This window comes from Sorex araneus, chromosome 2, assembly GCF_027595985.1.
Source record: "Sorex araneus isolate mSorAra2 chromosome 2, mSorAra2.pri, whole genome shotgun sequence".
Lineage (NCBI taxonomy): Eukaryota > Metazoa > Chordata > Mammalia > Eulipotyphla > Soricidae > Sorex > Sorex araneus.
The window spans coordinates 298,041,242-298,056,550 of record NC_073303.1 but is presented as its reverse complement, the minus strand read 5'-3'; positions in this window follow the sequence as shown (position 1 = coordinate 298,056,550).

Below are 15,309 nucleotides of genomic sequence, written 5' to 3'. Positions count from 1 at the left end.
AACTAGAAAACAGTTTGTTTCCTCATATGCACAGTGAGGTTTTAGAAGTATAAATGAATAACTCCTTAAGGAGAGGTCTTTAACTTGAAAGTAATAGTTTCCAGTTTCAAATTTTTTTCATAGCATTTGTGGATAATTATTGCAAACTTCAGAATTAATATAATGATTCTATGTTACCATTATTTTCTTAAAACATATGCTCACAGTTATTATCTATGCAATTACTTTACTTTTGTTGATAACAGACTTAAAATGTCATCAAAGCATAGATGTGTCTGATTTAGAAATATTTTAGTTAAGAAATTCTTAGCTTTTGGGAAAGTTCTATATCACAGCAGTAAACAGATTTTTTTCCAATTGGACATTATTTCAAAGAAGATGAGAAAATATGAGATTATGAGCCTGAAGATAATATTTAGAATTCTCAGAAAGCTTTATTAAAAAATAACTGGCAAAGTAATTTAAAGGACTTTCAACTTAAAAGCAATGAGTCCAACCAGCTGTATCTATAAAGGTAATACTAGCCAAGAGAAGACAGAAATTTCAGTCAGTATCTCAGAGGTTTAACATTAGAGGGAGTTATTTCTGACTAAGGTAAAATCATGATTGACAAGTGACCTTCTCCCAAATACAGTCTTGGAGCTCTATCAACTTTAACATGATACTTTCAAGGTCACTACATTTGTTTACATAAAGTCAGAAAAAACAGGCAATATAAATTATGCATTTATAGAAATATTTATGGGCCAGTGATGGTACTATGAATAAAGAATTGCCTTGCTCGCAGCCCATGTGGGTTCAATCCCCAGCACTCCAGCCTGAGATTAGAACCAAGAGTAAGAACTGACCACTGCCAGGTGGCCATTCTTCCCCCTGGAAAAAATAATATAAAGATAAAAAGAGAGGTGCTATATGTATATGTATTTGAGAACATATATGTATACACATGTATTACCTTTGATCTCATTCTTTTGTCCAAAGTTTACTCATATGACCACATCTAACTGCAGGAAATGTTGGGAAACAGAATCAGTCAAATAGGAAAGATCTGGTAATAGCAGCTGCCAATTTATGCCACAATAGCCAACTGCTTAATATCTAAATGCAAAATAAGTTTATGTTTATCAAAACTGTAGAAGTAAGAAGCCACCAGTACTAATCTTTCTGAAAACACTGATTTGTCATTGTCGGGTTCTGAGACATTTTCTTGGATTTTTATATTGGTATTCACAATATCATATGGATGTGCTTATTTTTTTGTTTCATTAAGCCATATAATCATGAGTTTTATTTTTAATTTGTCTTTAGCATATCTTATTTACATTATTCAGCTAACTTAAAATAAAGAGGTAGTTTGTTATATCAAATTATCTCACTGTGTAGACCATTGGAATACATGCCTCAATCATGATGATATGGTAAGCTCATTCTCCTGTCCCTCACTTTGAAAAAAAAAAGACTCTGGTAGTGTTTTTCTTTCTTTTTTCTCTAAATAACACTCTGGAAATCTGTGCTATAATTAAAAGTAGCAGCCTTCTCTGGTAACGGGAACCATGGGAATGTTCTCAGACCAATTTGTTTCTCAGCTCAAGTTTACCGTAAGAACTGTTTTTGGTACAAGAACTCTCAAGGGAAATCAAGAGAACCTCAGAAACTTGTTCGGAATTTCCAGGTTAAGTGGAATAGTGAGGCTATGACAAGTGGCTGTGCCACCTGAAGTGTTATGAACAGATGGAGGTCCTCCATGTCAGAAGCATCTCCCTATGTATCTGCTAACAGCCCCTGTATGTGCATACACACACATACACACATTTTACTTCAACTTACTCCATCAAAGAGTTGGAACTTTATTCTATTTCATTAGGATACTAAGATTATTTTTATCAAGAAATTTTATAGACTATTTGGGAAATAAATTTTAAAAAGTGTTAATTATTTTTTATGCAAGAAAGTTCTCTGTTTACTAAGGAAGGTAAGTAGTATAGATTTGGTCTTCTCAGACCTTCGTGGCCATAAAATGTTTTTCTTTTTAAGAGTGTAAGGGGCCAAAGTGGTAGTACAGTGAGTAGGGTACTTGCCTTAAACATGGTCCACCCAGGTTCAATACCCTGGCATCCCATATGGTCCCCTGAGCACTGTCAGGAGTTATTACTGAGTGCAGAGCCAGGAGTAAGCCCTAGAATCACCAGGTGTGGCCGAAATTCCCCCACCCCAATAAAATAAAATAAAAATAAAAGTGCTAAGAACACTTTGTTGCGTACTTGACTAGCAAATTTCATTTATTGCTCTACACCAACGCACTTTTCCCCTCCTACATCTTAATGATAGGCTAAAATGTTTTCAAAGTTAAAACACACATTAACAAATCTTACATTAACAAAAATAGTTACATACTAATTTGTTTTTAATTTTTGTTTATATGTATTTAATGGCTTGATGTTATTGAAGTTCTTGTCAATACCTTAAAGCATATTATTCTTTTAGTGTCCTATAGAATCCAGATTTGAGCAGAGAATTTAATAAATGGTTGTTGACAAATATTTATTGAGCTTCTACTATACACTAGGCACAATTTTTCCTGGAAGTCAGCAAAAATTGACACATAAACTCTGCTCCAAGAAGCTCAAGTTTGAGGTACAAGGCTGGCGAGAGAGTAGGACGAAAAGCTATTAATCGCATGGTGAGCTCAATGCGGGAAGTTGAGATTTGAATGATAGGAAGATAGAGCTGTGTAGGGTCCTGGAGAAGAGAAGTCAAGTAGAAAACAGCAATTGCAAAAAGTGCAGCCTTAGGTATTTCAAAATGGTTAGTGTGGCTCAAATTAAATCAATTGAAGGGATAGGCCAAAGAGAGAAAGAAGAAGGTGACAAGTGTCTTTGAAGTCCTTGTAGATTATATTGGATTAATAAAGACTTCAGAACCCTGTGACAATTTTCACAACTTTTCTCTTACGGAACTACTTTTGATAATTTCATTAGCATTTTGTTGTAATATTTTGTTGTGATAGTTGCAAGCACTATAAAATAAATATGTGCTTACTAAGGGTGCAGGCTTGGAGGGTGGTTGGGAAATGGAAACTATTGTGGAGGGAAGGTCCTTCAGGCCATGGGATTAGTGTCAGAACATCAAAAGCCCACAACAATGATAGTATGAACAACTTTGTAAATCACATAGTTTAAAGTATTTTATTTTAAAAATTATGACAACACAGAGAAAAGTCATGTATTGGAGAGACAGTATAGAAGGTAAGGCATTTGCCTGTCCCTGGCATCCTTCAGTGGTCCCAGATTGCAGACTCATGAGCAAATCCGGAGCACTGCAGGGTGTGGCCCAAATAAGGAGAAGCAAAACCAAGAAGGACAGTCAAGGAATCTATGTACTTAGCCAAATAAATAGTTACATACTAACTATTTGGATTTGATTAATCCATTTATTATCATAAATGGATTTAGAAGAACTGCACCATTTATTATCATAGAGAGGATATGATGATATCCATTTGTTTGTTCGAACATTTACTAAGTGTTTAGTTCACATCATACATTATGATAGGGATCGTGGACAGGAAATTTTCTTAAAGGAATTCTAATCTAAGTAATGAGTAATAAAGGCTGGCATTGAGACAAAAGGCAAAAAATTGAAAAAGAAATGTCAAATTTAAGAAATATGTGGGAGTTAGAACAGCCAGAATTTGGTGCCTGAGGTTTAGAGTGAGAAAAAAAAATTCTAGGATGATTGAAACTTTCTTTTTTTTATCTGCTTTTTGGGTCACACCTGGTGATGCACAGAGGTTTCTCCTGGCTCAGCACTCAGGAATTACTCCTGGCAGTGCTCAGGGGACCATATGGGATGCTGAGAATTGAACCTGGATCAGCTGCATGCAAGGCAAATGCCCTACCCACTGTGCTACCACTCCAACCCCTGAAATTTTCTTATTTTCTTATTGGCAATTTCATTAAGAACAATAGGGAATGCATAATAAAATATTTGTCTGTGGAGACAGTATTTATTACATTAATAATGGAAGTTAGTGATTGCCAGTCATTTCCTGTGTGCTAAAACTATGCTTAGTGCTAAAACATCTCAACTCTCAAAATAATATATAGGCACACTATCATCGTACATTATCATTTCCAGAATAATCATCTTAGAATTGTGGAGGTTAACTCATTAATTAACTCACACTATACACATATTTACTATGAGAGTTAAGCCATAAATTCATGATGTAATATTAATATAAGCTGGGTTTGAGTTATATATTTTCAGATAAGTATATTTAGGAGATATTTTTATTTTTACCCTTCACTACATAACAATTTTCCCTTGACAATTAAAAAATTATCTGAATCACTGTGTGTTGGGGCTGGACTGAGCTATCAGGATGAGCCCATGTAAAGTGCTCCGCACACGGGCAGGAACATAGGCACCCATGAAAATGGGCTAGATTTCTCGTGTGTCCTGACTGGTTTGGATGAGACTGAACATCTTTTTCTTTAGCTGCCTTAGTAAATAATTTCATAAATTTTAGTATACTGAAATTGTCAGTCTTCTTCTTCTTCTTGCAGATCCTTGGTCCTACTTAGCTTGTTTGTTGTCAGTATGCATAAACGCTTTCAGCTTTGCATTTTCTTCCTGTAACTCCTTTGTTGATGACCTCACAGTATTGAGCCCTTTAGAGTATGAACTGCATGATGGTAATAAAAGGAGATTTCGGGGCTCTCTACCTTTGTCACAGCGTCTGAGAGAACCTGGACCCTCCATGAAATAAATTTCTCTCGCATTCCTTGTCTCAGTGCCTGTGACTGGACTAACGTTCATGCAACAACCATGAATTACAAATTTAAGAAATTATTTATGGTTGAGTTTCAGGTGTGCAACGTTTGAACAACATCAATCCTTTCACCAATGTCCACTTCCTTCCACCAACGTCCCTAATTTCCCTCCTGCCCCACAAGTCTGCCTCTATGGCAGGCATCCTTTTTCCTGTCACTGTTGTAGTGTTCCTTTTCCTGACCTATGTCCCCCAACCTAAAACCCACAGTCCAGAGACAAGTTTTGGTATTTATTTAAACATGAACATAACACTCAGAATATGATGTGAAATACGTATTTGAGAACAGTTAGCTTGAAAGTGATTGATGTCACACTAGTACTGGCTAGCTTCTTTTTTTTTTTAAATTAGTTTATTTTTAATTAGAGAGTCATCATGAGGGTACAGTTACAGATCCATACATCTTTGTGCTCATGCTTCCCCCATACCAAGTTCAATAACCCATCCCTTCACCAGTGCCCATTCTCCACCACCCGTAAACCCAACATCCCTCCCCCCCTCCCCAGTCCCGTCTCCCCCCACCCCACCCTGCCACTATGGCAGGGAATTCCCTTTTGTTCTCTCTATCTGATTAGGTGTTGTGGTTTGCAATAAAGGTGTTGAGTGGCCATTGTGTTCAGTCTCTAGTCTGTATTCCAACCGCCTCACCCTTCCCCCACATGACCTCCAAATAAAATGTGGTTGGAGGAGGAGTACTGGCTAGCTTCTCATTCTTCTTTTTGCTTTCCCCTAATTCTAATGTATTCCCAGAAAATAGCAAACATACACTCGAATCTTTGTCTTCAATGGTTTTCCTTCCTTTGTTTCTAAGGAAGCCCACCTTCAAAACAAATTCATAGCAAAGTAAAGAGAAAGGAGGAAGTAAAAACAATAAACCACAGCCTCTTTCTTTAGATTATCTGCCAAACAGCAGTAATTGATTGGGAAGTCCTGGTGAAAACTGATTATTTTCTGCAAGGTCTAGAAAATTGTTCTGCTCAGAGAGAGAAAACAAAAGGTGATGTGAGGTTTAGCAGGTAATGGAGGGTTGAAGATCACAGATCTCAATGACAACAGTTAGAATGCTCGCATAAATCTTGCCAATTGAACTCGGCTGTCAGAGAGTAGAAATGTATATGATCATGGAGCAAAATAAAACTGGGTTAAAGCATTCAGAACTGATTTACTTGGTGAGTCCAAGTAATTGGATACTATAGTGCTTCAAAAAAATTTAAGAGCTCAGGGTGAGGACTGGTAGCTAGGAGACAGTACATGATGACTGTCATTCCCAGCTTCTCCATTCTGTCAACAGACCATTTGACTGAGGCTTCAAAATCCTGATCATCTCTACTTTGCTTACGTACATCTTCTTTCTGATTTCTAACTTACAGCTAAATTGGCCTTTGAACTTCTTGAATATTGGTTTTGCATTTTCCTCCTAGTAAAATGAAAGGAGTTATGGAGTCTCTGATTCATAAAGTTGTTAAGCTAGAAACATTTTTGCTTATAAAGAAACTGCTCCAGAGAGATACCCACTGGTAAGGTATTGAAATAAGAAAGTCAGAAGCTCTGCTAGACTAAAACAAACAAACAAACAAACAAAGGCACAAAAACACCTATATCAAGGTGGAACAAAGAGGTAAGCAATGTGAAAAGAAAAAAACAAAAATGTTTTCTTACAGGAAAATACTATAGTATTTGCAAGCAAAGGCCCAAGATCAGGTTTTGCCTCATCTCCAGGAATGCCTGTCCCCACCCTGACTCTTAAGGACAGGAGTCCATTTGACTGGTGCCCCACTTCGTGATAGCGACCAAATGTGGGTAAAATTAAGCAGATTGGACCTGGGCCCATCCAGAAGGCCTATCCCCCTTAAAAGCGCCAAGTCTGCAGGTGGGAGACAGTGGTCTCCTTCCTGGGCTCTCTCCCAGGTCAGTTCACAGTGGTCTCTTGCCTTGTTAGGGCACATGTCTCCTCAGATCAATCTTGAGTAGACAAGAAACCCACCTTTGAACTCTGGAAAGGAGTCAGCCTCCTGTCCATTTTAGCAAATATAATGTGACGAGGTGGATGGGATCGCTAAGGTGGATTAAAGAGTCCTTATTTCCCACAGTGTAGGCAATCCTTCCCTTTACCCCATGGAAGCATCCCTTGCCTAGCTCATCCAAGAAGGCACAGGGGATAAGAGATCAGGCAGGCTAATTAGCTCAGTTCTCTCCCTTTGGCTGTGGAAATCATTAATCATAAAGCCTCCACATGGGCACTGATCCTTTAATGATGATTTTAATTTGCATACTAAGCAAACAGTCTCAGATTCTTGCTTTGGGTAGAATTTGTGAACCATACATAGGCAGCTTTGCTCCAGGCCACTTTTCTGGTCACTTGGGCTGAGCTTCACTCATGAGTAAAGTCCTACAGAACCAGGTAATAGGGAACTTTGTGAACTTGGACTCTAGGCTCAATGGGACCTGGAAACAGAGATCCTCTGCCTGCTTCCACCAATCTCCGGTGACCCAGGGGTCACAGCCATAAGACCCATCCTGTGGGCACCAGATAAATTTCTCATCAGCCAACCTCCACTACACAACTGCCACCACACTCCAGGCCGTATTTACAGACCACGCGGCCATGAAGACACATCATAAACACTTCCTACCTATTTTCCATCATTACCGCACCATATTTGATGGGGTTCAAATATGGTGTGAACCATCAGAACACCCTATAATGATGGTTGGAGACTGCCCTAAAAGCCTTCATCCCTCTCGGAGAGCCTGGCAAGCTACCAAGCTTATCCCGCCCGCAAGGCAGAGCCTGGCAAGCTACCTGTGGTGTATTCAATATGCCCAAACCAGTAACAACAATGGGCCTCATTCCCCTGACCCTGAAAGAGCCCCCAATACGGAAGCGTTAAGAAGGATGAACAAGAAGAGGCTGATAAAATCTCAGGGCTGAACTAGGCTGCCAAAACAAAGAAGGACCAAAATGACTATTTGCATGTTTAACACATCCATCAATGGATGCCATCATGCTGGCATCCATCAAGGACCTGATGGTGCAAGCGCAGAAGATCAAGTATGACGTCACTGGATTTACTGAGACTAGAAGGCATCAAACACATCACAGCGTTTTTGACACTGGAGAAGAACTGTTCCCCAGAACATGTGACAGTAGAGGCATTGGTGGTGTTGGTGTCCTTGTCAGCATGAACTTGGCCATGAGCATTGATTCTTTCAAATGCCTTACAACTGAATCGGACACTTATGTTTGAATAGGTGTGGCTTGTTGCCAACAGTTTCTCTCTTCGTTGTCTATGTACCAACATCCAACTATGATGAAGAAGCAATTGAGAAATTCTACATGGAGCTGGCTGGAAAAGTTCTATAAAGTAGACCACACCTTCTGCAAGGTAATTGTTGGTGATTTTAATGCCAAGATAGGACCTAGAAGGTCACCGGAAGAACTCCACATCGGGACCCACGGCCTAGAAAGGAATGAACAGGGTGAGATACTGTCTGAGTTCATCATGTTGACCAAGACCATCCATGGTAACTCACAGTTCCTGAAGGCCAATGCTGCATGTGGGAGTCTCCAGGTGGACAGTTCCACAATGAAATTGACCATATCATTTTCAGTTGATGGTTTTGCCTGACCGATGTCGCTGTTGTCCCAAAATTCCAAATGGGATCAGACCATTGTCTCCTTCATGCGAAATTCTACTTCATGGAGCAGAGAGAACGGGATGCAAAGTTTAAGAAGAGAACTCCCGGAACAACCACCAACTGGGAGGTCTTTGGCACTACTGCAGCAATATGGGAAGATGCCATCGTTGACAACACCGACAAGGAATATGATCAACTGGTTCAGCACCTACATGATTGTGTGAGGAATGCAGAGAGAGAGAGCAAGCCACAAAAAGTCACCTGCCTTCGAAAACTCTTGAGCTCATCCACCAAAGTGGTCTGGCGCGAGCCTCAGGCAATAACAAGGTAATGTCTGAGCTCGAGAAGCTGTGCAGAAAAGCTATCAAGGAAGACCTCAAACAGAGAAGAGCAGCAGTGTTGGCTGATGTGGCAGAAGCTGGGAAAAATATTCGCAACACCCTCCTGTCCTTCAACAACTATAAGACCAAGATGATTGCCCTCCAATGTCCTGATGGATCTATCACACTTTCCAGAAAGGCAATGGAAAAGGTTATCCATGACTTCTACTCTGATCTCTTTGATAGCCACCTCCCAAATGCCGACTTATCAAATTCCACAGGATGGATATGTCATTCCCAGCGTTCTCCCTTCTGAAAACTAACACACAATTTTGCTGTTAAAGAAGCATGTTGCACCTGGTCCAGACAAGGTCAGACCTGAACACCTGAAGAATCTGCCACCAGTACTCACCAATACACTGGCTGACCTCTTCACACACTACTTGTTTGAATGCAAGGTTCCATACCAATGGAAAACCAGCAAAACCATCTGTTGTACAAGAAGGGAGACATTGGCAACTATCGCCCAATCTGACTGTTGTCCGTCATCTACAAGTTATTCACTCAAGTCATCCTAAATAGGATTGGCAGAACACTAGACAAAGGTCAACAATGTGAGCAAACCAGGTTCCAAAAAGAATTCAGCATGATCAATCATATCCACAGGGTGACCAAGATCACTGAGTTTTCACGAGAGTTTAAGATGCCACTCTGAAGCAGTCACTGAAGCCCTAGCCAAACAGGGTGTTCAAACTCAATACATCAGGATCCTCCATGAGCTGTATTATGGTTTCACCACCAGGATCTCACCATTCTACAAAGAAGTAATCATTGACGTAAAGAGAGGGGTTTGGGGGCTGGAGCAATAGCACAGCGGGTAGGGTGTTTGCCTTGCACACGGCCAACCCGGGTTCGATTCTCAGCATCCCATATGGTCCCCTGAGCACCGCCAGGGGTAATTCCTGAGTGCAGAGCCAGGAGTGACCCTCTGTGCATGGCCAGGTGTGACCCAAAAAGCAAAAACAAAAAAAGAGAGGGGTTCGACAGGGTGACACTATTTCACCGAAACTCTTCAGTGCCACCCTCAAGAACATCATGAGAGGACTAGAGTGGGAAGGAATGGGAGTGAAGATAGACGGTCAGCAACTATACTACCTCCACTTCACTAATGATATCATTCTCATAACTCCAAATATCAGCCAAGCGGCAAGAATGCTGGCCAACTTCGACCATGAGTGTGGAAAGGTTGGACTGCAGCTGAATCTCACGAAGACAATGTTCATGAGAAACGAACTAGTTCCTGATGTTCCATTTGCCCTCAACAGAACAAACATCTCCAAATGCAGCAGTTATGTGGACCTAGGTTGAGAACTCAACGTGACAAACAACCTGGCACCTGAACTGCACAGGAGGAAGAGAGCAGTGTGGAATGCCTTCAAGAGCATCGAAGAAGTGGTTAAGTATAGGATGACATTACTTTGTCCTCTCCCTCCTTGCCACAAGTAGCTTGTCCCGGTTTTCCCCGGAGTTTAGGCTTACCCCAGTCTCACCCATCAAGGTATTCCCAAATCTCTCCCATCCCTTTGTTTAGCTATAATCACTTCTCCATGCTCTCTTCCCCAAAAGAGTTAATCCGAGGCTTTCTCTTAATCTGACTCTGCTAATTTGCAAAGTCAGACCTTCCTAGGATACTGAATTTATATTATATAAGTTAATATTGCCTTTCTCCTCTTCTTGTGCCTTTTGAATAATTTACTTTAAAGCTATGTTTGTTTTGTATAGACACAAGAAGACAATATTATGTTTTTATAACTTGGGAATTAATTGGCCTTGAATATTATTCCCTCCCGGGCATCTGCTTTCTCCACTTAAGCCTCAGTTGCCCTCAGTTCCTAGGGCAAGCGGTGAGTTATGTGCTACCCTGGCATCGAGATGGGCCTGGCCAAAGTGCCTAATTCTTAACTATAAGTTAAGAGCTTGATCACAGACAAATGCTGTCATGATCCAAAAGTAATGATGAGACTAGGACCCTGCTAGGGATAGGAAAGACTGATCTGGCCTGCACACTGTAGTCTGAGATTGAGATGGCCCCAGGAGAGCAATTCTATAAGCTTTAATGCATCTCTTATTGTGTCCATACAAAATAATTAATATTATGAATTCTTATATGTTTGCTGGCTGAGGAGAAGAGAAACACATTCATGGGACTCCGCCCTTGGGTGGATCCTCCTGCTGAAAGAGAATTAAGTCCTAGGAGAAGAATCCCCTAAGGGAAAGGAACCTTACCCTATTGATGGTGACCACACCTATGTGTACGCCCCAATCCCCTCATGTTTGGGAGATTTGACTAGGCTGTAAGAGTGGGTTGGGGGGCCAGATCCACGGGGGCCAGATCCAGAGATCCTGAGAGAGACCGAGAGCGGGAGAGAAGTGGAGAGAGAGAATGAAATAAACTGATCGAGCAACCAGCCTGGCCTTCTTCCTTCTGTTGCCTGCCCTTGACCGACAGCACACACAGCAGTTCCGGGGCACCGAACGCAGGTGGTGAGACAGAGCCGCCCGGAGATCCCTCGAGTGCACTTGCCCCTCGGCAAGCTTTAGTTTTTTACAGTTAAGAGTACGAAGAAACTCCAGCTCCAGGCACATCTTTTTGACTCCACCGTTCTTCCTGCATTAACATATGCCTCAGAGACCTGGGCCATATGCAAACAGGATGAGAATGCTATTTGGGTCACCCAAAGAGGAATCAAAAGAGCTATGCTTGGAGTATCATGTTTCACTCAAGTGAGAGAAGAAATCTGGAATTCCGACCTCCATTGATGATCAAGAATCAGGGATGCTGTCTTGTTTGCCAAGGCATTGAAAATCAGACAAGCCAGACACATAATGCAATTTAGAGATGACCACTGGACTAGAGCTATTACCGACTGGAATCCACGGGATGTCAAAAGACTGTGTGGCCACCCACCAATGAGATGGTCAGACTTCTTCTTCAAGACCCTGAATGAACGGTTTGAGGCTTTTCTTGTTCCTGGAATGAGCAGATGCCATTGTGCTACACTAGCATGTGACAGGGATGAATGGAGACGTTACTGGTGCCCGCTCAAACAAATTGACAAACAATGGGATGACAAGTGATATATAAACAGCTTATTTCAACTGTACTTTAGCTCTTTTCTGAACAGTTCACTTTGATGTTTAGTTAATTTTTGGAAATGCTGTCACTAGGCTGCTGTTTTGCTGGGTCAGGTACATTAATCCCAGGTATATTAAACCAAGCATTTATTAGTTTTAATAAATGGAAAATAATTAAATTGAAAACTGCTTTTGAAATTGAAATGCCTCTGGAGCAGTCAAGAGTTTAGAACTAAAAGGAACTTCAGACATCATTTCAGGTAATGTGGAAATAAAATTAAGATCCAAGGATCTTAAGTGACATGTCCAAAGTTCATAGAGCAACTGAATGGAAGAGACAAACTGGATCATGACTTTAATATTTCCTTCTTTAACTATTAATGAAATTAGATACATTCAGATACTATAGTACTTCAAAAACAATGTACTTTTTTCAGAATTAATTAAATTCTACATAGTTGAGTATAGCTGCATTCTAAATTAGACAACTTGGCTCACAAACATTATTGCTGTCAAAAGCCATATGATCTCAACCTAATTTTCTTAATTTGAAAAACAAAATCCATTTACTTGTTTTTTTCATTAAGAAATAATACTTCTATTAAAGTACTGTGGCCCCAAACTTGCAGCCATGAAAAGAAACAGCTTAATTGCACTCAGAACAGTACTTAAAAGAAACAATTATATCTCAAAGACATCAGAGTGTAATGTATAGGGAATAAAATAGTCTATTTTAATAATAAAGAGTAAGACATCTTAAATAATTTACAGTTTTACCACTGAATTTATCTCAGGAAACCCAACCCACATTATTATCAAGTATTCACTGGTTGTCACTAGGAAAGTTATAAAAGAATTACAACTTGAGATGCAGAGTTATTACCTAAAAAGTACAAAGTTGCATAGCTAGTATTAGTGGTATTATTAGTTTAGATCCCAGGCCATCTCTTGGCTCTAATCTGCCATTGTCAGGGAGATGCATATGAGATTTATTTCAAAGACGAAATGATGTTTAAAGGTATGCAAACCAATAAACTAAACTACATCAACAAAGAAAGAACACAAATTTGAAGTGACCTTAAGAGACACAGAAGGGCACTTTATAAGATTCAACATTCTCGTGGTAGAAATCATCAACACAAAAAAAGATACACAAGGAATACAACTCAAAAGTTTCATATCTGTTTATGGCAGACCAGCGTAAACAATGAAAAAACATTTTTTTTCTCTATCAGGAACTAGACAAGAATATTCACTTTCACCACTAGTAATGAAAATAGTGCTGGAAGACCTAGCTTGAGTAAGCAGACAAGAAAAGAATATGAATAATGTATTTTTTAAAGAATATATTTTTAAAGAATATCTAAAGAATAATTAAGTTTGGAAAGGAGAGTAAAACTGATCTCACAATCACTTGTCACTAGTCATCCCATTGCTCATCAATTTGCTCAACTGGGCGCCAGTAACACCTCCAGTCGTCCCTGTCATGTGCTAGTGTAGCCCAGTGGCATCTGTCTTCTCCAGGAACAAGGCAACCTTCGAATAGTTTGTTCAGGGTCTTGACGAAGAAGTCTGACCATCTCATAGGTGGGCAGCCAGGTGTTCTTTTGACATCCTGTGGAATCCAGTCCGTAATGGCTCTAGTCCAGCAGTCGTCTCCAAGTTGCATTATGTGTCCGGCCCATCTAATTTTTGACTCGTAGTCAAACGAGAGAGTGTCCCTGATTTTCTATTGTCAATGGAAGTTGGAACACCAGAATCCTTTTCTCACTTGAGTGAAATGTGGTACTCCAAGCATAGCTCTTTCTATTTCTCTTTGGGAGACCCAAATAATGTTCTTATCCTGTTTTTGTAGGGCCCAGGTCTCTGACAATATACATAAGAAATCCAAAGACTGTTGCATTTCTATATCACTTGTCACTTGTAACATATCATCCGGTTGCTCATCTATTTGCTCGAGCGGGCACCAGTAACTTCTCCATTGTGAGACTTGTTCTTACTGTTTCTGGCATATTAAATACTCCACGCCATGGGTAGCTTGCCAGGCTCTGCCATGCGGGCGGGATACTCTTGTTAGCTTGCCGGGCTCTCCAAGAGGGGCAGAGGAATCAAACCTGGGTTGGCCATGTGCAAGGCAAATTCCCTACCCACTGTGCATTTCTATATACAAATATTAAACTGACATAAAGAAAAATCTCATTTACAATACATCAAATAAGATTAAATATCTTGGAATAAATTTAACTATGCAAGAGAATACCATAATTCATTGTTACAAAAAATAGAAGAATATACAGAGATGAAAAGATATTTTATGCTCACAGAACAGAATAATTTAATGGTTAATTGCTGTCAAATGTTATCAATATACTATCCAAAGCAATATACAAATTCAGTGGCCATCTATCAAAACCCAGACAGTATTCTTCAAAGAAATTGAACAACCAACAACAACAAAAACATGAAATTTATTTGAAACTACAAAAATTTCTAATAACAAAAACAGTCTTGATTAAAAAGAACCAGAAATAGAAGCATTATGCTCCCCAACTAGAAGCTTCACTAAAAAGCAATAATGAGTAAAACACCATGGTATTGAAACAAAAAACAAATGCAAAGATTACAAAACACTGGGAGTCTGGAAATAAAACTGCATATCTATGGACAACAAATTCATCACAAAGGAAACAAGTGTCTACAATGTAGCAATGAGAGTTTTTGGGGAATAATGCTCAGAGAAAATGGATGGTTACATTGAAGAAAGAATGAGGAAGGAAAAAAGGAAGGAAGGAATGTAGGAAGGAAGGAAGGAAGGAAGGAAGGAAGGAAGGAAGGAAGGAAGGAAGGAAGGAAGGAAGGAAGGAAGGAAGGAAGGAAGGAAGGAAGGAAGGAAGGAAGGAAGGAAGGAAGGAAGGAAGACTAACACCAAAGAATAGTAGAGATTCGGACCAGGATGTTTACTCCATGGCTTGGAAGCCGGCCTCAAATGCTAGGGAAGAAGGCAGCACAGATAGAGAAGGGAGCACCAAGTAAAGGGTATTTAGAGGACCAACTCAGGCTGGGAGATGCAAACTGAATGTAGACTATAGATCGAACACAATGGCCTGGCCATTCACTGCCTCTAGTGCAAACTACAACACCCAAAAGGAAAGAGAGAACAAAAAGGAATGCCCTGCCACAGAGGTGGGGTGGGGTGGGGGGGAGTGGGCAGGGGTGGTGGGAGGGATACTGGGATCATTGGTGGTGGAGAATGGACACTGGTAGAGGGATGCATACTCGATCATTGTATGACTGAAACAAAAGCAAGGAGGTTTATAAATCTGTAACTGTACCCCATGGTGATGCACTAATAAAAAATTTAACAAAACAAAACAAAACAAA